Source organism: Mauremys mutica, chromosome 26 (genome assembly GCF_020497125.1).
Source record: "Mauremys mutica isolate MM-2020 ecotype Southern chromosome 26, ASM2049712v1, whole genome shotgun sequence".
In the NCBI taxonomy this organism is placed as follows: domain Eukaryota; kingdom Metazoa; phylum Chordata; order Testudines; family Geoemydidae; genus Mauremys; species Mauremys mutica.
The window spans coordinates 14303346-14327483 of record NC_059097.1 but is presented as its reverse complement, the minus strand read 5'-3'; the positions used below and the strand labels follow the sequence as shown (position 1 = coordinate 14327483).

Sequence of the window (24138 nt, the reverse complement as noted above, 5' to 3'; positions counted from 1 at the left end):
GTGTTCTGTAGCGGGGAGGGCCGAGCGCTGGTCTATGGGTCACTGGCCTGTCGGGGTGTCGCTGAAACAGGGCAAAAAACCTGAGGGTGCCTTGTGAACCTTCACTCTTCATTTCCCCTTCTAAGAACCGAGGGGACGGGAATCCTTACCCAGCGAGGTCACGTTCTCGTAGTTCTCCTGCATGACGTCTCTGTAGAGGGCTCTCTGAGCGGGGTCCAGCAGAGCCCACTCTTCCCTGGTGAAATACACAGCCACCTCCTCGAAGGTCACCGGCCCCTGAAAGAGCAAGAGCCCCCCACTCTGCACCTGCTGCCCAGTGACAACCCCACCGGTCACAGGGGAGAGGGGCAATCACATGGAAGCTCTGGGAGGCAGGCAGGATCCCACCCCCTCCCCATCAGAGCAGCCAGGAGGCATCAGGGGGAGGGGAGAAAAAGAGAGAGATCCCCTCGCCCCTTCTAGCAGACAGAGATGGGAGGGGTCTTCACATTCAACACTCACCTACCTGCCAGAAGCTGATACAGGAGATGGAGCCCCCAGCAGGGCCCAGGGACAGGCCCCCTGGCAGGAATCCCAACACCCTCCCCACTGCCAGCACTTGGATGGGCTGTGATGGGGTGTCTTCCCTGGGCCTCACTGGGGGTTGTCCTCTGGCTAGTAGGTTCAGACTCCAGTACTGGAGGCTGGTACGTTTCCCCAGCCCAGTTTGGGGGGGGGGGGTGTTTCCTCTTGACAAATTAGGGAATTTCCACCCACAAATCCCATGGGTCTGTTGCTAGAATCTAGGCCCCAACGTAAACTAATCCCAGCAGGTTTGTCACATCCTCTCTCTCTCTCCACCCAGGGTATTTCCTGCCCCCCTCCCAGCTCCTGACCACCCCAGAAGCACCCAGCTCCCATGTCTTTACTGCCCTTCTCCCGTCAACAGGGGCCCACCAGCAACTCCCCGATAATCCCTACCTGAGCTGGCTCCACGGCAGCCATTTCCCTTCCTTGCTCCCTGGAAGGGTGGGACGTGACGCTGCAGCCTGTCAGGGCAAGAAGGGGACGTGTCAGAACAGGACAGTAACATCACATCTCAATTCCCCCCGGCTCTTTCCCCGCAGACGGATGTTCTCGACTCTGTCATGCAAATAACAGAAATATTCAGAACACAATTAGTAATTGGGGGGGGGGGGAGGGGGCTTTAGCTACCCAGACACCTGTTAGAAAAGGAATTAAACAAACACAAAGCGGCCAGTAAGTTCTTGGAATGTGTTGGGGACACCTGTTTGCTTCAGAAGATGGACGTAGTAACCAGGGGGACGGGCATTGTAGGGTTGACTCTGACTAACAGGCAGGGGTTTGTTAGGAAACAGAAGGTGGAAAGTAGGGTTACCATACTTGAACTTTCAAAAAATGAGGACACTCCATGGGGGGGGGAGCCCGACCCCCTATCCACTCCCTCCCACTTCCCTCCCCCTGACTGCCTCCCCCAGAACCCCCAACCCATCCAACCCCCGCTGCTCCTTGTCCCCTGATCATTCCCGGGACTCCTGCCCCTAACCATCCCCCGGAACCCCACCCTCTATCTCAGCCTCCCTTCTCCTTGTCCCCGACTGCCTCCTCCTGAGACCCCCCCCATCCTAACTGTTCCCCTAGGACTCCATCCCCTACCTGTTCCCTGACTGCCCCGCCCCCTATCCACACCCCCACACCCTGACAGACCCCCGGGACTCCCACGCCTATCCAATCACTCCCTGTCCCCTGACTGCCCCCCCGAACCTCCGACCCATCTAACCCCCCATCTCCCTCTACCCTGAGGCTGCAGAGGAGGGGGAGGAGCCAGGGAAAAGGGGAGGGGCTCTGGCTGCCGGAGGCCGCGATGCGAGAGGCTCAATCCGGCTCGGCCTCTCTGTCAGCTGCGCCACACTCTGCATGGGGAGGGAAATCCCAGACCTTTTTTGAGAGTTTTACAAATTCCCCCCTGGACTTTATAACCCAAAAAGCCGGACATGTCCGAGAGAATGCGGACGTATGGTAACCCTAGTGGAAAGCAATATGGGCAAAATCGTTCATGAAATGATGATTTCGTGATTCTAAGAGAAGGAAGGCGTTAGAGCAGGAAAATAAGGACAACGGACTTCAAAAAGGCAGACGTCAATGAACTCTGAAAACTGGTATATGAATGCGACATTTCCCTCAATATTCTTTACGGAAGTGAATATGTGATAACAGAGACGTACTTTGTGCAAGATGGGTCTCGTCAGATATCATTGGAAAAGTTATAATTTACTGACATGCATCCGACGAAGTGGGTATTCACCCACGAAAGCTCATGCTCCAATACGTCTGTTAGTCTATAAGGTGCCACAGGACTCTGCTGAATTTACTGACTGTGATTATCCAATTAGTATGCACATGTCATTTCTGTATCTGAAGCTGGGAATATTGACTATGTATTTGTATTTCAACTATGCTACTTTGGGTGACGCCCACTGCTAACATTTCAGATACAACAATGGATAAGCCAGACAGGGCGGATGGGCCATCAGCGAAGACAATGGACTGTGAAAAGGCTCCATACTGCCAATGACTCCTGGACCCTGTGATACTACAGAGTCAGGTGGTCTCATCACCGGACACTCAACATTACCTGGGATTTCTTGTAACTTTCCACTGGAAGGGAAGGGGGACCAAGTTTGGGAAACAAAGGATTCCCAGCTTATGTAAATCCTATTGAAGGGTAGGAAGGCAAATGAGATTCCTCTTCTCCATGGCCTGTCTGCCCAAGAAGAAAGACTGCTAAAGCCCCCTGAAGAGACGGCCGGGGGGGGGGGCGCGACAGGGAGTCCAGATTGAGACAGGGGTCCAGTCTGAAAAGAAATATAACTGGAACTCTGAACCAGAGACACTTTGCAACCTGCCTGAAATAAGATTTAGAGTAAGAAATTACATTGTCAAGTATCAGAGGATCCTGTGGCACCTTATAGACTAACAGACGTTTTGCAGCATGAGCTTTCGTGGGTGAATACCCACTTCTTCGGATGCAAGAAGTGGGTATTCACCCACGAAAGCTCATGCTGCAAAACGTCTGTTAGTCTATAAGGTGCCACAGGATTCTTTGCTGCTTCTACAGAACCAGACTAACACGGCTACCCCTGTGATAAGTATCAGAGGGGTAGCCGTGTTAGTCTGGATCTGTAAAAAAGAGTCCTGTCGCACCTAATAGACCAACAGATGTATTGGAGCATAAGCTTTCGAGGGTGAACGTAGTGGAAATTTCCAGAGGCAGGTATAAATATGCAGGCAAGAATCAGGCTAGAGATAACGAGGTTAGTTCAATCAGGGAGGATGAGGCCCTCTTCTAGCAGTTGAGGTGTGAACACCAAGGGAGGAGAAACTGCTTTTGTAGCTGGCTAGCCATTCACAGTCTTTGTTTAATCCTGAGCTGATGGAGTCAAATTTGCAAATGAACTGAAGCTCAGCAGTTTCTCTTTGAAGTCTGAAGAAGACCAAAGGAGACAAGGAACCCCAAGGAGAAGAATTCACCTCCAAGACCCAGCCTAAGATAACAGCTGCCAGGACTCTCTGTGTGAGGCTCTTTCAGTGGCTAAAGATCCTCCCAACCCGCAGGAAGGTGCACCCTGAGCCCTAGGAATTGGGTAAGGGTGTGTGTGTCCCTACAGCATGAAAGAGTCAGAGAAATGTTTGTGGGTAACACATTTGGTGGAGAGAATGCAGGCAGCCTAAGGTCATTTGGACCGAATTGATCCAGCCAAACACAATAATAGCAGAGTACTTGTGGCATTGTGTTAAAGGGCAACCACCTGCTTGGCAGAATGTTCACCCTGAAGCAACAGGAGGGAATGGAAACCAGGCAAAGGGACCAGGAGGGGTGGGTATTAGCTGAGGAGGTAGCAGAAAGGGGTCCATGCCCATGGGGACAAGATTTGTTCCCGGGGAGAGATGCCCTGGATTCTGCTTATAAGGGGTTTGAAGCATTCTGTAAGTGCATGAAACCAAAACCAAAGCAGCAGCAGCCTGGGCATTGTGGAAAACAGTCACCAATCTCTCCAGCCTGGTAGCACTCCAGGAAAGGCAACTGGAGGATTACAAATTTGATTTGGCTGTAGTCAAGCACACTCTGGCTCAGTATAAGGCATCTGAATGGGCCAGTGCAGCCTCTGTATTACAGAATGCAACCACTCTGCAAGCAAAAAACGGGAGAGTGTGAGCAGCTAAAGCTGACAGTGGAAAGCCTGAACAGTGAGCTCTCTGAGTTGCAGATGAATCTGGGAGATGCACAGGCAGCTGTCAGAGCAGTGTTACAGGAAAATAAGGATCGGGCCCAGACAGGCAGTGATCACACCGCCTGCAGGCAGCGAAGAGAGAATCTGGAAAGCATGTTGGGGGCCCAGAGGGGCATTGTGGCAGCGATACAGGGGAGTGTGAGCATGGGCACTAGGGACACAGACACTTGGAAGAGGACTAGTTGGAAGGATCCTGGATGCCCGTACCCCCCAGATGTTCTTCCTGAGGGGCCCTATGCCCCTGCACACAGGGAAGTGCAGGATTTGAAATTAAAGACCCAGGAGCTCAATCCTGTGGCTCCAGTGATCACAAGGGTGGTAACTAGTGAGGAACCTAACCCAGATGATGCACAACAGCAAAGGCAAACCAGGAAAACCGTTACCGAGGTTTCTGATTTTACCCCAGATCAGGTCCAGGCATCTGCTCAGCTCCTGGGACCCCTAGAGAAGGACACATGTCTGGACTGGATGGTGAAGGTGTTCTCCCAGACTGGGTGGAGGCTGGCAGATTATGAGGTTCTGGCCCAGGCCTGTACTAATGCCTCTGATTGGGCAGTACTTGTATGTGATTAAGGAGGAGATTTTGGCCATGGCCTCTGGGGTTGTGCCAGTGGTTCGAGGAACTGCCCCTGATACAGTGGCTTTTAAGACTGCATTGCTCGATGGTTTAAATTCAACAATGAAAGTGATTCTAGGACCCATAGATCCAGGTACGGGATACCCAGAGTTAAAGCAGGATATTTTTCGAGCAGCGACAGTTTTTCGAAACACACACGGACAGGCAGGAAAAGGAAATAAGGACAGGAGACTAGAGCCTGTACAGGCAGTAACTTTTGCCAACAACAACAAACAGCTCAGTGCTGGGCGCTGGATTAATTGCCCTCTGTGACATTATTGATATAAATGGGGACCATATAGAACATGGGTTGCAACCAAGGTCCTGTAGTGGCACCAAATCTTAGGTAAAAGGGGGTCATATAGGGTGTCTAAGACCAGGTTCTGGGTTGCTGGTTATGATTATGCTGTCTGTATGTCTGTGTATCATTTTGTAGTTGAAGTTATAAGTATTGGCTCTGTACTGTCTGTATTTTGTATTATGCTCTGCTTCTGGGAAATATCCCAGACAAGCTGGTGTTAGCCCTGCCTAGTTGGCTTGATGGCCCATTAAGGACCATCAGCTATACAATTGACCCATGGAGAGAAGGCAGACACGCCTTGTGACTCAGCAAAGTATGCAGAGACTTGTCCATGTGACTGCAGACTCCATTTTGCTGTAATGTTCCACAGTGAGGACAAAGAGATTCTTACACCTGGAAAAGTCTATATAAGGCTGATGCATCATCTCCATTTTGTCTTCAATCCTGCTTCATACCTCTGAAGGGACTTTGCTACAAGCTGAAGCTCTGCACAAAGGACTGATGACCCATCCCAGCGGGGGATGTACTCCAGAGACTTAATTTGAACCTGCAGTTTACTCCATCACTGCTGCAAGCCTGAACTAAGAACTTTGCCATTACTGTATGTAATCGATTCCATTTAACCAATTCTACCTCTCATCTCTACCTTTTTCCCTTTGTAAATAAACCTTTAGATTTTAGATTCTAAAGGATTGGCAACAGCGTGATTTATGGGTAAGATCTGATGTGTATATTGACCTGGGTCTGGGGCTTGGTCCTTTGGGATCGAGAGAACCTTTTTCTTTTACTGGGGTGTTGGTTTTCATAACCATTTATCCCCAGGACGAGTGCATTGGTGGTGATACTGGGAGACTGGAGTGTCTAAGGAAATTGCTTGAGTGACTTGTGGTTAGCCAGTGGGGTGAGACCAAAGTCCTTTTTGTCTGGCTGGTTTGGTTTGCCTTAGAGGTGGAAAAACCCCAGCCTAGGGCTGTGACTGCCCTGTTTAAGCAATTGGTCCTAATTTGGCACTCTCAGTTGGGTCCCGCCAGAACCGCATTGTCACACCCACTCAAGGTTAATTCCAGCCCTAAAGGACTGTAACTCCTCACTTAACGTTGTAGTTATGTTCTTGACAAATGCAACTGCCAGTGAAACAATGTTAAACAAATCCAATTTTCCCATAAGATTTAATGTAAATGCAGGAGGTTAGGTCCCAAGGAAAATTTTTGGGGGCAGACAAAAGGCATATACAGTACTGTACTGTGGTTGGGAAGTGCCCCGGCTTACCCCACACAGGCACAGCCCGCTACAGGTAAGGAGGCTAGGAAGCACCTTTTACAGCAGCAGCAGCTTCCCCGGAGAAGAACAGATGCGGATTTGCCAGGAATTGCTCCAGGCCCGCCTCTTCCTGTCCCTGCTCCACCTCAGGTCCACCTCTTCCCACCTCCTCTCCAGAGCACAGGCCGGACTAGAGTCCCTTGGGCAATGCTCCCTTGTAAAGTCGCTGCTCTTCCACAGAATCTTACAAGCAGTGGACAGAGCAGGCAGCCAAACAACGTTATAAGGGAGCATTGCACAACTTTAAACGAGCATGTTCCCTAAATGAGCAGTGACGTAACTTTGAAACAACGTTAAGCGGGAGGACGTTAAGTGAGGAGTCACTGTACTATGAGTCTATGCTGGGGAAATGTTTGGTCACTTGGTTACAGCACTGACCAGCCCCTCCCACTAGCCCGAAACCACCGAGACATTTTGAAACTCTCCCAGTAACAAAGTCTGGGAACCAAATGGGAGAGAAGAGCAGAACAAAAAGTGTGACATTGGGGCATTTCCCCTGACACCGTCCCCAGACCAGCACACTCCCATCGCAGGGGGAACAGGGAGAGTCAGGAACTGGCTTTCCCTCCCCCTGCACCTCACCTTGATCATAGCAAAGTGAATCTGCCCAGGGATGCGACAATAAGTGTGTGGGGGCCGGTCAGAAAATAGGGGAATCTCTCTCCCCAATTATTTCTCTCACTGCCCTTTTCAGTCTCTGTCTCCTTTTTCTTCTTGTGTCTCCCGTCCCCTGTTTCTCCCGCTCTGGATGACAGCCAGTCCTGGGGGCTTGCTCTCCTATAGCTGGATCGGTTCCTGCAGTTACTAAGGGGAGGAGAGATATGGGGTGGGGAGGAGCTGTTCGTGCAGTGTCACTCTCATGCACACTCCCTGAAGTCTCTATGAATCACCTAGCGTCTCTGACTCAGATGTTGGTGTGGGCAGAGCCTTGGGTTGTGACCTATGGGGCTAATTACAGCAGGAGAAAATCCTCACCTTGGCTGGGCACAGAGGAAGCTTTACTCACGGTCACTCCCCAGCCCCGATCCTGCTGGGGGAGCAGCAGCTGCTCAGCCTGGGCTCTCAGATCGCAATGGTAGCAGCAGCATCTGAAGCAGGAAGCTCAATCCTAATATCCTGAGGCAGAGAAAGAGACAGAGAGAAACTGAGTAACTTTCCCCCCTTTAGTAACAACTGAAACCTCCTCCCCACAGAGACACATCCTAATCCTATCTGCCCCCATGTTAATTTGGAGTCACTCCCTGTTCTCACTTGCAGTGACTCCGGATTAACATGCACGTAGCTCAGGAAGGAGGAGGCCAGACTCCTTTTAAAGGGATCATTGCAGCAGGGGCATCAAACCTCCTTCCGCCACCCTCACTCCCATATCCTGAGACGGATTCACAGCAATAGTTTTCCACCCGCTCTGCCTGACTGCGCCCCCTTTAACACTGTCTGCCCCTCCCCCACCCCCTGGCTGATTTTCCATCCCCCCCGCCTGACCCCCCCTTTCACACTGTCTGCCCCTCCCCCACCCCCTGGCTGATTTTCCATTCCCTCCTGCCTGCCCCCCCATTTCACACTGTCTGCCCCTCCCCCACCCGTGGCTGATTTCTCATCCCCCCCGCCTGATCCCCCCCATTTCACACCATCTGCTCCTCCCCCACTCCTGACTCCGAGACTCTCAGTCCGGAAGGCCCCGCGCGCGCGCTGCTGCTTCCAGGGTCTCTCCGCCAATCAGAGAGCGGGGGGGGGAGGCGCCCTCACGCGCACCGCTAACCGCCTCCGCCCGTCGGTTGGGCCAGCGTCATTTCCGGCCCGAGGTGCGTCAGGGACTACGTCTCCCAGCCTGCCCCGGGCGCCGCCGAACTATCGGGCCCCGCCCCCGCCCCTGTCCCTGCGGACGCGCTGACGCCGGGTCAGACCCGGGAGGCGGGTTCGGCACAGCTGAGCCCCCCCTACGCCGCCCCACGCGCGCGCTCAGCCTTGGCTGGGACTGCGCAGGCGCGCGGAGCTCGGCAGGCGCATGCTCAGTAGCACACGCTGAAGCCGCTGCGCCCTCACTCTGCCCTGCCAGGGGCCAGTCGCGTGCGGGGATGGGCGGAGTCTGGGCAGGGGGCGGACACTAACTGCGCGGGGGTGGGGGGGGGGTTAAACAGCGGGAGGCGGGGAGAGGGGAGGAGCCAAGTCAGGGGTGGGGGAGGGGAGCTGGGGCTAAGCGGGGGGGGGGGCAGAACCCCGGCAGGGGGAGGGGCTGGGGGGGCTTTTTTATCCCCCCTCCCACAGCGCAGCCCCCGCTGCCCAGGGAGCCCGGCTGGTCACCGGGGGTCACTGCCCCCCCCCATGAGCGTGTCTGTGGGGGGAGTAACCGGGGGGGGCTGCCCCACTTAGCCACCAGGGGCCACTGGGGCAAAGGCTGAGAAGGAGACTAGGGAAAGGGTCGATAATGGCTCTGTCAGCACCAACCCTTCACTGTCACCTAAACGGAGACGCCCTTTCTTCGACTCCGGCCCCTGGGGCGCAGGGTAGGAAGTGGGGACCCAGCGCAAATGGCTTGAGGCCGATGCAAAGTAACGAACCCGGGGTCCTGGGCTGGGAGTGGGTACGGCGGGTGGGTCTGGGCTCCCCCACATCCGTGGTTCTCAACCGGGGGGGCACAGGCCCCCCTGGGGGTCTTTCAGGGGATTGCCCGAGTTTTACACCCGGCTAGGCAGAAAGCCCTAGCGAAGCCAGTCACACCCCAAAGTGACCCGACACGACTTGTGCGCGCCGTGCTACGGACCGTGCACGGGCATGTCGAAGAAAAACTCAGTTCTCGCTTTTTGTTTGGGTGCAGCAAAATCAAATTCTTTATTATTTCTCCAGTAATTACCATGGAGGGAGAGAGTGCCATAGGACACAGAGTCACCCCAGTCCTGGACAGGTCTCTCAACTGGTAAACAATTACATCAAGCCTTTATACCATTGTTTCAGACAATTTCTAGCAATAATACAGACAGTAAAAAGCAACAAATACATTTTGTTTATACACAAGCTTTCCTGCTATCTCACTAGAAAAACAAGACTGCAAGACTGCATATTGCAAGGTCGTAATAACTTTCACACAATTCACTCTGTCTTACATTATCTTGCTTCCTCACGTCACCAGGGTCACAGTTAACCTAACTCATGCTAACTAACATTCATTAAGATCTCTTCAAAACCTTGTTAATTATTTACTGGCTTCCACAGGCACGTGAGCACACACTAGTGACACCCCGCGCACGGGCACGTGAGCACACACTAGCGACATCCCTGTGCACGGGCACGTGAGCACACTAGAGACACCCCCGCGCACGGGCATGTGAGCACACACTAGCGGCACCCCCGTGCACGGGCACGTGAGCACACACTAGCGATACCCCCGTGCACGGGAACGTGAGCACACACTAGCGGCACCCCTGTGCACGGGCACGTGAGCACACTAGCGACACCCCCGTGCACGGGAACGCGAGCACACAGTAGCGGCACCCCTGCACACGGGCACGTGAGCACACACCAGCGACACCCCCGTGCACGGGCACGTGAGCACACTAGAGACACCCCTGCGCACGGGCACGTGAGCACACACTAGCGACACCCCCGTGCACGGGCACGTGAGCACACACTATGACACCCCCGCGCACGGGCACGTGAGCACACTAGAGACACCCCCGTGCACAGGCACGTGAGCACACTAGAGACACCCCCGCGCACGGGGGTTATAATGACCCGGGGAGGAGGGGACACTTGGCGCCCCCAGCAGGGTCCCGGCCCCTGGGCACTGCCCGTTCCTGGGGGCGGGGCCCCCCCCGAGGGACATGAGAGTTCGCACGGGAAGGCGCCGGGGGGGCCGGGTCTGAGGGGCGCGCGCCCCGGGGAGTCTCGGGGGGGGGAGGGGCCGAGGCTCAGGCTGACCCCGGGCTCCTCCCTTACCCGGGCTCGAGAGGGCGGAAGGCGTCACACCGCTCGCTTCTCCTCAGAGCGGAAGTGACATTTGGTGGAGACAGGGGCCCTGGGGGCGTTAATCGCAGTGTAGACGCGATGGGAGGGTGTGTTCACACTGCCATGAAACACCCGCACCTGGCCTTGGTCTGCTGCCCCAGGCTTGGGGACAGGGGCCCTGAGGGGGTTAATGGCAGTGTAGACACGATGGGAGGGGTTGTGTTCACACGGCGGTGAAACACCCGCGCCTGGCCTGGGTCTGCTGCCCCGGGCCTGGGGACAGGGGACCTGGGGGGGTTAATGGCAGTGTAGACAGGATGTGAGGGTGTGTTCACACTGCTGTGAAACACCCGCACCTGGCCTGGGTCTGCTGCCCCGGGCTTGGGCCGTGGGGCAATACAGTTGCAGCGCAGGTGTCTCGGATGCTGGGCTCGGGGGCCCCACACGGTGGGGAGGGAGTTGATCCAGTGTAAATGGTAAAAGCGCAGCGGAGTATTTACCCCAAATTTACCCAGAGGAGCAGCCAACCTCACAGTGAGAGGGATGGGTCACCCCTCCCCCCCACCAGGACTGGGGACAGGAGGCTACAGGGGGGCAGCCTTAGCCATTCCCCCCCTTGGCTTATGGGTCTCAGTTTCCTCCTCTGAAACCACTTCACCTCCTGCTCCTACCCCCCCAGGCACTCACACCCTCCCCCACTCACCTAGATAAAGACCCCTTGGCCCCTCTCATTCCCTCCCCTTGGGACATCTTCACCCCCCCCACCCTGCTCATCCAAAATTATCTCATCTCCCCTCCCCCCACTTGCATCCCTCCTGCCCCTGAGTGGGCCCTAAACGAACCTGACACCACATCACCCCAGCTGGGCCTCGCCCAACTCCCCCCTCCCAGCACCACCAGGAGCCCCAATCCCTCTGCTCACCCCCCCATAAACCCATCCCTACATAGCCCCGCTGCCTCAGTCCCCCCAGCCCCCTCCCCGCCCAAACCTCCGACCCTCGGTGCCCAGCTGCAGCCCCCTCCCATTGCCATGCGCCCAGCTGAGGCCGCTGGGGGTTCCACTCCATCCCTACACCCCAACCCCAACCGCCAAGATGGTAACTTAGTTGTTTTCCCCCTTGTGCTGGGTTTAGGGAAGTAAGGTCACACGTCAGTCTGCTGCCCTCCTGCGATAGGAAGGGAGCCAGAGGGACGAGACCGCGAGAATTGTTGATGCCAGGCAAAAGCCGTCCATCTGGGAGCAGAGCAGCCGCTATTGTCAGTGAGATAAGTGTCTGCTTTGGTGAGGACTCTGCTCACGGCTCACCTGGCTCCAGGTAGGGAGGCCCCATTGGCTGGGTGTGTAAGAAAAGGTTCCTGACCAGCTGTGGTTACGAGGGAGACAATGTGCCCGGTTTCAGGGGCTGCTCATTTCTCTGGCCAGGAGCAGTGCGTCCTCCGCAGCGGAAGGTTGAATCTAGTAGGACGACTTACCTTCCTCCGCTGTTTTTCCTTTCTCCCTCCCTCCTTTTCTCTCTCTCCTGTGGTGTGTGGGCCAAGTCCCTCACTCGCCTCTCCCAGTGTCACTCCTGCAGTGTGAGGGAAACGCTTTGTGCACGACAGCAAATGGCCACATGGTGCCACTGTCCCTTGATGAGGGAAATGGCTGGTGCATTACCTGGATTGGCCACCAGGTTTCATTCTTGCTCCACGTGGGAAATGCTTAGTGACCCCAGGTGGCTACTCGAGGTAGCGCACCCAGCATCTCCTTCAGCGCCCGCTACCAGGACCCATTCAACATCCTCCAACCTGCTCCCACATCCCCAGGCTTGCCAACAATCTGCCCACCCCCCTCGACCTGCCCCTTTTACCTGGATTTTCCCTTGCTCCTCCTGATCCATCTCAGGGCACCCCAGCATCCTCCATGACACCCCATCCCTACACCCCAACCCTAGTTGGCTCCAACCTATTTCTCCATGGCTGGGCCCCACTTTCCCAGCACTGCACGCCCTCACACCATCCAGAGCCTGCCAGGTTCCCCTCTCCGATTCCTGTTCCCCCTCGAGCCTGCCGGGTTCCCCTTCCCAGCCCCAATGGGGTCCTCCAAGCCCCCTTCACTTTGCCCTTACTCCCTGGGGCTTCTGAATCCCACATTCCCACACCTTGGGAACCCGACACTCCTCTACATCACAGTGCAGCCCCCACCCCATATATCTCAGAGTTTCATAGACGTTAAGGTCAGAAAGGACCATTATGATTGTCTAGTCTGACCTCCTGCACAGAATCTCACCCATCCACTCCTGTAACAAACCCCTAACCTATGGCTGAGCTACTGAAGTCCTCAAATCGTGGTTTAAAAACCTCAAGGTGCAGAAAATCCACCACCAAGTGGCCCGTGTCCCACTCCGCAGAGGAAGCCTATCACCTAGTGGTCGCAGCGGGAAAATTAAACTGAAACGCTCTGAAAGGGATGAACTAAGAGGGATTTAGTAACTGGGCAGGATAAAGGATAGACAGGGCGGTAAATGCAAAATAGAACAAAACAGCTCAGTGGTTTACAGAGCACAAGCAGCCCTGAAGCTTAGACCCAACTATGAATAAAGTTTCAGTGTTACTCTGTTGCTGTAAATGGCTCTAGACTGCATGAAGTCAGCTCATGTTTCCTCTCTCTCTTGTTCAAGGGAATTAGGATCAGGAGCTCGAGGACCACGTCACCAGGGATCAGGACCGCTTGGTGGGATGGAACAGGTAAACGGTTGATGTTTTCCTCTCGATGATTACGTGACCAAATACAGGCTGCTTCCTCGGCAGCCAGCATACCCTGCAAGTCCCTTGTATACATCTCCTGGTGCCAGACAGATAACCTCCTGGTCATGTGACCTTTTCTCACCCTTTTTCTTCAAACCTTCCCGCCTCTGCCTTGTTACCAGGCAAGATAGTTCAAGCATGGGTGGTGGGTGAACCCCTGGCTTGTGGAGGCCCCACCCCTTCTGCCCAAGCCCCGCCCCTTCTCACAGTGCACCCCTGTACCCTTTTCCCCACGATCCACCCCCCTGCTTAGTGCCTGGCCCCCACTATGACATCTCAATACAGAGCTGGGGCAAAAGGGGACCTGCAGCTGTCTCCCCTCCAGCACGGTACAGGTGGTTCAGAGTGAAGGGAAAGGGGAGTAACCTGCCCCCTCTTCCCACATGTTTAGTAGTTTGTGATGTAAAAATCCTGCTGTGACAGTACACATGGAGAAACAGATCTTTTTACACCTTATTACTGAGATTCAGTGCCCACAACCTTTCCATGACTTTTATTAAAATAACCATGACAAAAACCTTAGCTTAACAATGATGGGTCAACTTGCCATCCTCTCCCCCAACACTGTAGCAAACATGACCCTACCCCCTCCCTAGGGTGCTACTGACACTAAAACAACCTCAAAAAACCTACTTATAAATTACTATTGGTTGGCACCATTGTCACCCGCACTTCTATGCAGCTGCTGGCCAAACCCTCCCCCCAAAATATAAACCCCAACCTCACCCCCTACCCAGAACCCAACTTGAACCCTCACCCTATAACCTGGTCCCCAACCCTAAACCAAAACCGTAGCCCAATCCTCACCCCCACCCTAATCTCTAGCTCTGAACCCAGCCTCTCTAAGCCTGACACCACTTTAAGCCGGAGCCAGTTCCCCACTCCCACCCTGTGCAACAACAGCGCAAACGCCCCAGGAATCCTGCTTCTTAGGACCACTGGTTTTGAAATGAACCTTTTCTTCCTTTGCATTCCAAAAACCTTAATTGGCGTTGGATGGGTTATTTAGTGGGTTTACACAATGTAACTGTTTGCTATTACACTGTAACAGAATACAGATCAGTGAAAACAATGCAAACAACATTCCACTCGTTTTCAGGACCCTTAAACACCCAATACACTTCTACATTTAACAATCGCTTCGATATATACTAATACACACATCAATTGGCCTGAATACACTCAGACTTAAGTTGCTCTGCCAGCATCACACCTTGTACAAACATTACTGCAATACCGTGTAGGGCAGTGTGACCCCCGGGGTCTGTGAGCTGGTTTCAGGTGGTCTGCAGGGCCCCACAGCTGAAGCCCAAAGCCCCCGTGTCTCCCACAGGACAGAAACCTGAAGCCCCAATGCTCCCCACTCCACAGGGCAGAAGTCCCGAGCCTCCACGACCCAGCAGCTGTAGCCCAGAGCTGCGCCCTCCACCCAGCAAGCCAGCAGGTTAGTCCTATAGGCTACATGACTCAGAATCAGGACAGGAGATTCTCCCATTGCATTCGCCTCTGAGCCATTCAAACCTCCTTCACTCCTTAGTTTGGAGTCTTATTATTTACAAAAGTTCTAGTATTGTCGTATTGGGGGGGGGGGGGAAACGAACCAGACAACCTCCCCATCGGCAAACAATCCCATCTCAATAGGAAAAGTCCTACAACAGGCTTGGCCAACAGCTGGAATCTAGGATTTAAATTCCAAATGAACTCACTGTATTTGAGATCCATTCAAATTCCCCATCGAGGTCTGTGACACTTTCATCTCAGGCCCTAAATGACTGTTTTAGGAGCAAAGAAAACAAATTGTGCTCCACAAACAGAGGGCTGAGAACCCTGAATCATAGGACACATTCAGTGGTGGAATTGTAGGAAGTGGAGTCATTCTACATGGCTCAAAAAGAGGAAACACCCCTGGGGTAATTCAGAAAGTGGGAATCCCTCCGACTCACCACTTCTTCTGGTGTGCGAGGTTGGGAAAAAAAAACAAAAAAAACTCCCTACTCCCTCCCCCCCCCCAGACACAGTCACCAGGCAATGCTCTGGAACTACTCCATATGAAGCCAGTCAGGACTCTGGGGGAGCTTGTCTCCTCTCTCTGAGCACACAGTCACCAGGGCAAGAAGCTTACACAACTTTGACCTTCCTGGGTTTGACCGCAAAGCATTCAGCATTCCCTTCCACACCGTGCGCTTCCCGCAGTGAGTGAGTCCACCTGGACAGGGCTCCCGGGGAAGCCAGAGGCCCCTGCATCCCAGCTCCGCAGTCAGCAGTGACTCTCAGCCAGCCGGAAAAACAAGGTTTATTATTTGACAGGAACACAGCGCAGGACAGAACTTGTTAGCACAGAAATCAGTGACTTTCGGCCAAGTCCATCTTGGGGAGTCATGGGCCAGATGCCCTGGACTCCCGCTCTTCCAGCCCCCCAAGCAGACTGCCAGCTTCCAGCAAATGGGGGTTCGTTGCCCGGTGTGCGTCACACTAATTAACACACCAGGGTGGAGAAACAAACCAACTTTACTTGAGCTCAAAAAAAGGTGCCAGGGAGAAAAAAAAGCATTCTCAAATCCTGCACACCCGCGCGCAGGCGGGGTCCCAGCATTTATACCTTACGCTGTTTGTGTAAGCCTTTTGTTCGGTTTTCCCCCTCACCCCTCCCTTCCCAACAGCAGTTACTTTAAGCATTACATTCTAGCGTGTTAGAAAAGTTCTCATCCGCATGTTTATCTCTTGGCCTTGTCAGCTCAGGCACATGAAGCCTTCTCCCCCTTTCCTCCCCCCCTTGTCACTACTTTTGCTAGTTTAAGCAGGACTGCAGCTGTCTGCTAGAAAAGCTGGCTCTCACAGATTCTGCTTTTAGGCTGTTAACACATCTTAGGCTGGTTAAAGGTCACAGCATGGAAGAACTTTGGTTTACTTAGGCCTAGGGACACCAACATTACTTTACATTTGCCATTTTGTTGCCCAATCACATAGTTTTGAGAGATCAGATTTGGGCAAAGAGTCATCTGGTTGCAACCCATTGCTGGGTCGCAGGTTACAAAGGCACCGTGTGTTGGGTTCAGTCACAGACTGAAGGGAAGGGAAGGTCCTTTCATGGATTGAGAACTGGTTAAAAGACGGAACAAAGGGTAGGAATTAATGGTAAATTCTCAGAATGGAGAGGGGTAACTAGTGGTGTTCCCCAAGGGTCAGTCCTAGGACCAATCCTATTCAACTTATTCATAAATGATCTGGAGAAAGGGTAAACAGTGAGGTGGCAACGTTTGCAGATGATACTAAACTGCTCAAGATAGTTAAGACCAAAGCAGACTGTGAGGAACTTCAAAAAGATCTCACAAAACTACGTGATTGGGCAACAAAATGGCAAATGAAATTTAATGTGGTTAAATGTAAAGTAATGCACATTGGAAAAAATAACCCCAACTATACATACAATATGATGGGGGCTAATTTAGCTAGAACTAATCAGGAAAGAGTTCTTGGAGTCATCGTGGATAGTTCTCTGAAGGAGTCCACGTAGTGTGCAGTGGCAGTCAAAAAAGCAAAGACAATGTTAGGAATCATTAAAAAAGGACAGAAAATAAGACAGAATATCTTATTGCCCTTATATACATCCATTGTATACCCACATCTTGAATACTGCATACAGATGTGGTCTCCTCATCTCAAAAAAGATATACTGGCATTAGAAAAGGTTAAGAGAAGAGCAACTAAAATGATTAGGGGTTTGGAACTGGTCCCACGTGAGGAGAGATTAAAGGGACTAGGACTTTTCAATTTGGAAAAGAGGAGACTAAGGGGGGATATGATAGAAGTATATTAAATCATGAGTGGTGTGGAGAAAACGAATAACAAAAAGTTATTTTCTTGTTCCCATAATATAAGAATCAGGGGCCACCAAATGAAATGAATGGGCAGCAGGTTTAAAACAAATAAAAGGAAGTTCTTCACACAGCGCACAGTCAACTTGTGGAACTCCTTACCTGAGGAGGTTGTGAAGGCTAGGACTACAACAGGGTTTAAAAGAGAACTGGATAAATTCATGGAGGTTAAGTTAATTAATGGCTATTAGCCAGGATGGGTAAAGAATGGTGTCCCTAGCCTCTGTTTGCCAGAAGGATGTGATGGATGGCAGGAGAGAGATCACTTGATCGTTACCTGTTAGGTTCACTCCCTCTGGGGCACCTGGCATTGGCCACTGTCGGTAGACAGATACTGGGCTAGATGGACCTTTGGTCTGACCCTGTACGGCCGTTCTTATGTTCTTATGAGAAAAATGGTACAAAACCCAACTGCTATTCAGCAGAACCCAATGCAATGTGGGAACAATTGGGAATAAGCCAATCTGTCCCTAGTAGGGGAACCTGATGACCAACAATCACTTGGCAGTGGGAGGAAAAGTATAAACATGATGCCCCAAATTTGGTTAGACCAGGAAAAGTGATGGAGGTTGTGTCCAGTGGTGAGGAGATTTGCTATGTTACCCTGGACACTATATGGGCTATTTTCTTTCTTGAAAAAATAGTTGTGTTTTTATATCAGAATTGCTAACTCAATCTAGCTAACTCCATGCAAAACCCTAGTGGAGCCAAAGCCCAGGTAGATTTAACCTCCATGTACCTAGTAAAGGTCACTCCTGGTTCCCCCACTTGGGACTGAGGGACATTCCTGTTGGAGGGACACAAACTTCCATGACACAGGAGTTGATGAAAAACACCATGGGCTTCTCTGGTGATAAATAAGAGAAGAGCTGTGATGGAAGAATTTCATAAGGTTTCTCTCCTGTGTGGCTCCTCTGATGGAGAATAAGGTGTGAGCTCCGAGCAAAGGTTTTCCCGCCCTCACAGCATTCCTAGGGTTTCTCTCCTGTGTGGATTCCCTGATGGCGAATAAGGTGGAATCTCTCAGCGAAGGTTTTCCTGCACTCAGGATTCATAGGGGCGCTAGCCTTTGTGGATTCTCTGATGACGAGTAAGGTTTGAGCGCACACTGAAAGTTTTCCCGCACTCACAGCATTTATAAGGTTTCTCTCCTGTGTGGATCCTCTGATGGCGAATGAGGTATGAGCGCCAAGCGAAGGTTTTCCCGCACTCACAGCATTTATAGGGTTTCTCTCCTGTGTGGATCCTCTGATGTACAATAAGGCCTGATCCCCGAGCGAATGTTTTCCCACAGTCACAGCACTTATAGGATTTCTCTCCAGTGTGGATCTGCTCGTGGTGAATAAGGATTGAGCGCTCAGTGAAGGTTTTCCGGCACTCACCGCATTTATAGGGTTTCTCCCCTGTGTGGATCTGCTCGTGGCGAATGAGGTATGAGCGCCAAGCGAAGGTTTTCCCGCACTCAGAGCATTTATAGGGTTTCTCCCCTGTGTGGATCCTCTGATGTACAATAAGGCCTGATCTCCGAGCGAATGTTTTCCCACACTCACAGCATTTATGGGGTTTCTCCCCTGTGTGACTCCTCTGATGGTGAATAAGGGCTGAGCTCCGAGTGAAGGTTTTCCCGCACTCACAGCATTTATAGGGTTTCTCCCCTGTGTGGATCCGCTGATGGTGAATAAGGGTTGAGCGCTCAGTGAAGGTTTTTCCGCACTCACAGCATTTATAGGGTTTCTCCCCTGTGTGACTCCTCTGATGGCGAATAAGGTGTGAGCGCTGAGTGAAGGTTTTCCCGCACTCACAGCATTTGTAGGGTTTCTCCCCTGTGTGACTCCTCTGATGGCGAATAAGGTTTGATCGCTCAGTGAAAGTTTTCCCACAGTCACAGCATTTATGGGGTTTCTCCCCTGTGTGACTCCTCTGATGGTGAATAAGGTTTGAGTGCTGAGTGAAGGTTTTTCCGCACTCACTGCATTTATAGGATTTATCCCCTGTGTGGATCCTCTGATGGCTAATGAAGTATAAGCGCCGAGCGAAGGTTTTTCTGCACTCACAGCATTTATAGGGTTTCGTTCCTGTGTGGACGCTCTGATGTATAACAAGGCTTGAGTTCTGAGCAAAGGTTTTCCCGCACTCACGGCATTCATAAGGTTTCTCCCCTGTGTGGATCCTCTGATGGCCAATGAGGTGTGAGCGCCAAGCGAAGGTTTTCCCGCACTCACAGCATTCATAAGGTTTCTCCCCTGTGTGCATCCTCTGATGGCGAATGAGGTATGAGCGCCAAGCGAAGGTTTTCCCGCACTCACAGCATTTATAGGGTTTCTCTCCTGTGTGGATCCTCTGATGTACAGTAAGGCCTGATCTCTGACCGAATGTTTTCCCACAGTCACAGCATTTATAGGGTTTCTCCCCTGTGTGACTCCTCTGATGGCGAATAAGGACTGAGCTCCAAGTGAAGGTTTTCCCACACTCACAGCATTTATGGGGTTTCTCCCCTGTGTGACTCCTCTGATGGTAGATAAGGGCTGAGCTCCGAGTAAAGGTTTTCCCGCACTCACTGCATTTATAGGGTTTCTCCCCTGTGTGGATCCTCTGACGGTGTGAGCGCCTCCTGAACTTTATCCCACCCTCAAAGCCCGTGTTCTCTCTCTCTTCCGTCAGGATTCTCTGCTGGGCTGTGGTTTCCTTCAGCCCTCTGTGAGTTCCCTGATAATTAACAGATATTCCAACTTTCTGCGCTGGCTGGTTTCCCTGACGCTTCTCTGGCCTGTGCTGCCACTGAGAGCCTTTTCCCTGCTCAGAACTCCTGGACACACTCCCTTTGCTTCTTTGCAATAACGCCCCATGCGCTTCCACTTTATCATCTTCCTGCTGAGGAGTCTGCTCCATGGTCTCTCTCACTATCCCTTCACCTGATGGGACAGAGAAAGAAAAACCTCAGAAACCAGAAGACAAAAGGGGGGAACAAACCAAGAGAATAGCTGGAGATGGAGAAAAACCAGGGACTGAATTTCCCCAAATTCTTCCCCAAAGGGGCGAGAGGAGGGGATCAATTCTGCATCCAGTTCACATCCAAACATTCCCCAGAGAAAAGGGAGTCTGGGGAGGGAACTAGTGCCAGGAGTTAGGATGGGTAGGAAGCCATGAACAGTATCTGCCCTAAAGATATGACACCTGCTGGGGATCATCCTGAACCCAGAGACCTCACAAGGTCTTTGCTGGGAATCCCAGCTGTTTCCTTCAAACACTGAGAAGGTTTAATGATCCCTCACCCATGCAACTGCCTCTCAGGATCTCTCTTTCCTCTGAGCCCTGGAGATCTGGGGCCCACGGCTCTTCCCCTCGTTCCAGCTGGGAGATGACATCAGGTTTGGAAACTGGGAACCCTGCTCAGAGGAAAGAAGACCAGTGAGATCAGGTAACACGCAAAAGAAGAAGTTACTCAACTTGTGCATCAATGATGGTTCTTTGAGATGTGTCTCCCTATGGGTGCTCTACTGTAGGGGATGGCACATTAAAAACAGCTGTGTAGACTGGTGGCTTTCCACACTACTGTGCCCCTGTCAGGAGTCTGATTTGTCTTGCGTACCTCCGAGTTACACCTCATTTAAAAATGACTTGCTTACAAAATCAGACATAAAAATACAAAAGGTTCTCCGCACACTGTGAATTGCTGACTTGCTCATTTTTACCATATAACTGTAAAATACATAATTGGAATATAAAATTGTACTTACATTTCAGTGTATAGTATATAGATCAGCATAAGCAAGTCACTGTATGAAATTTTACTTTGTACTGAGTTGGCTAGTAAGTTTTCCATAGCAACTCTGGAAGACCTCTGCGTAACCCAGGGGTACACCTACCGCTGGTGTAGACACTGCAGCTCAGGCTTAAGAGACTGAGCTCCAGACCAATCTGCAACCGCTCTCTCTCTGTCGCCTTGTCTTTTTGCCCTGGATAGCAGCAAACTTAAGCCCAGTCTGTTTGTACCCTAGTTCCTGTGTCCAAAAGGGCAGGGCAGTTGTGTTCCCCTTGTTCTGCTTCCCTCAAACCCAGTCATTACACATTAACCTCCAGTCTTTGAGACTTCCATTGTTCAGTGTGCTTCATACATATGTGGACAGTCCTTGATAGTGTTTCCATGTAAATGGAGACAGGCCTATGTTACTTTAACAGGAATTACATCCCCATCCCAGAAGAAGAATTCACTCTTTCACACCCAGTGACTAACAAAGCACATTGAGAGGGAAGCTGACCCAGGCATACTAAATAAAGCCCCCATTCTCCAGAGGGAGACAAGGTCAAAGTGAAGGGCTAGGATCATGAATCATAAAATCACAGAAACACAGGGGTAAAAGGACCTCCAGATGTCAGCTAGTCCATCCTCCAGCCCTGAGGCAGGACCAAGTATACACAGACCATCTGTCTAACCTTCTGCGACCAGCATCCCACAACCTCTCTTGGGAACGTATTCCTGTACTTATCTGTACTCACAGTTGGAAAGTTTTTCCTAAGACCCAGCCTAAACATCCAATGCTGCACAACAAGCCAGTTACTACTTCTCCCCACCTTAACCCTAACCAGGCGAGGAGAAGGGAAGACCAGATTTCAAGAAGACGACCACGGTCAGTGGTGTCAGACAGCTGACAGGTCGAGGAGGAGGATGGAATGCTGGTTCTGAGCTTTGCCTAGGGACAGGTCATTAGAGACTTCAGCAAAAGCAGCCTCAGCCCTAACCCTAAGTGCTACAATCTCTGACTCCCTGACTCCTTCCCTTCCTCCCCCCCACCAGATCCTCCTGTGATGGGTTGGGTCACAGAGTCGCCCTTGGGACTGTCACCTGAGATGCTGGAACTACCTCTGATCCCATAGCTCTGTCAGTTAGCGATGTGAAAAATCTCATCCCTACCTGACATAAACTGCAGCAAAAGCTGTAGTGTCGACACAGTTACAGTGGCAAAAAAGTCCATTAAACAGAAAATCAAGGAAATTAAACGCCCATAAAGTACATGAAGCAGAGTTAAGGTTGCCTAGTGCTGCCTCGGGCCCTTCCAGCACATGGATGGTGGTGAAAAATAAAACCTCTGAAAACCAGGGAATGAAGAATTAAACTACACACCACCCCTGCAATGCAAGCTTAACTCTCCCCTTACCCCCTAGCCCTGGAGCTGGCAAATGTCACTGGGAGGGTGGTGCAAAGGTTAACAAACTATCCAAGGAAGGGGCCAATTTTCCATCTCTTGAAGGCTTCAAGTCAGGACAGGATGCCTTTCTGGAAGATGTTTTCATCAAACACAAGGTATTCAGTGCACTGCAATGGTAACTGGACGAAACTCCATGGCCTGTATTACACAGGAGGTCAGACTAGATGATCTAATAGTCTCCCCTGGCCTTAAAATTTATTGATCGACAGAAGGAAGGACTAAGCACATGCCATTGTGTGTTTTATGTTCCTCAGAGCTGAACAGCAGCATTTATCCACAGGCACTCCAGCAGCATGCATCTTGCCCTGTACCTTTACATGAACGGTGGAGGGACTAATTGAAGCAGCCTGGCAGAGCTGTGACACGGAGAGGTGTGCACGTGAAACTGGAAGGAGCAGGTATTCCTCATTTCAGTGCTGACTGGCAGAGACGGCGTCAATAAAGGCGCACAAGGGTGTGTTCGTGCCACAAGGATTGTCAGCAGGCTGGTGCCATACATGCTAGGGATCTCCGGGGCTCAGGGAGGAGTAAGCGAAGGAAACGACTCAGAAGGAATCCTCATTGGAAGGGTAAAGAGGTGGTGACATTATGAAAGTCTGAGATGGATTGTGTGCAGTAGGCTCAGTGTCTGAGCGCAGGCCAGGGCAGGCAGCTTCTGTTCCCTACATCGGATCTATCCCCAAGTTTTGCCTTAGCAAAGAGACGGTGTCAGCGTTTGTGCTACTGCGCCTGTGCTCTGCTCCCAAAGTGTTCTGTAGCGGGGAGGGCCGAGCGCTGGTCTATGGGTCACTGGCCTGTTGGGGTGTCGCTGAAACAGGGCAAAGCTGAGGGTGCCTTGTGAACCTTCACTCTTCATTTCCCCTTCTAAGAACCGAGGGGACGGGAATCCTTACCCAGCGAGGCCACGTTCTCGTAGTTCTCCTGCATGACGTCTCTGTAGAGGGCTCTCTGAGCGGGGTCCAGCAGAGCCCACTCTTCCCTGGTGAAATACACAGCCACCTCCTCGAAGGTCACCGGCCCCTGAAAGAGCAAGAGCCCCCCACTCTGCACCTGCTGCCCAGTGACAACCCCACCGGTCACAGGGGAGAGGGCCAATCACATGGAAGCTCTGGGAGGCAGGCAGGATCCCACCCCCTCCCCATCAGAGCAGCCAGGAGGCATCAGGGGGAGGGGAGAAAGAGAGAAAGCCCCTCACCCCTTCTAGCAGACAGAGATGGGAGGGGTCTGAACATTCATCACTCACCTACCTGCCAGAAGCTGATACAGGAGATGGAGCCCCCAGCAGAGCCCAGGGACAGGCCCCCTGGCAGGAATCCCAACACCCTCCCCACTGCCAGCACTTGGATGGGAAGGGATGGGGTGTCTTCCCTGGGCCTCACTGTGGGCTGCCCTCTGGCTAGTAGGTTCAGACCCCAGTATTGGAGTCTGGTACGTTTCCCCAGCCCAGTTTGGGGGGGGGGTGTTTCCTCTTGACAAATTAGGGAATTTCCACCCACAAATCCCATGGGTCTGTTGCTAGAATCTAGGCCCCACTGTAAACTAATCCCACCAGGTTTGTCACACCCTCTCTCTCTCTCCACCCAGGGTATTTCCTGCCCCCCTCCCAGCTCCTAACCACCCCAGAAGCACCCACCTCCTATGTCTTTACTGCCCTTCTCCCGCCAACAGGGGCCCACCAGCAACTCCCCGATAATCCCTACCTGAGCTGGCTCCACGGCAGCCATTTCCCTTCCCTGCTCCCTGGAAGGGTGGGACATGACACTGCAGCCTGTCAGGGCAAGAAGGGGATGTGTCAGAA

At 52.2% G+C, this 24138-nt stretch overlaps 1 pseudogene; it reads right to left on the bottom strand.

The window, feature by feature from the left end:
• The window catches only part of LOC123356629, a 28898-nt pseudogene extending 5375 nt beyond the window's left edge, over window positions 1-23523 (bottom strand).
• Window positions 23524-24138: the final 615 nt, after the last annotated feature.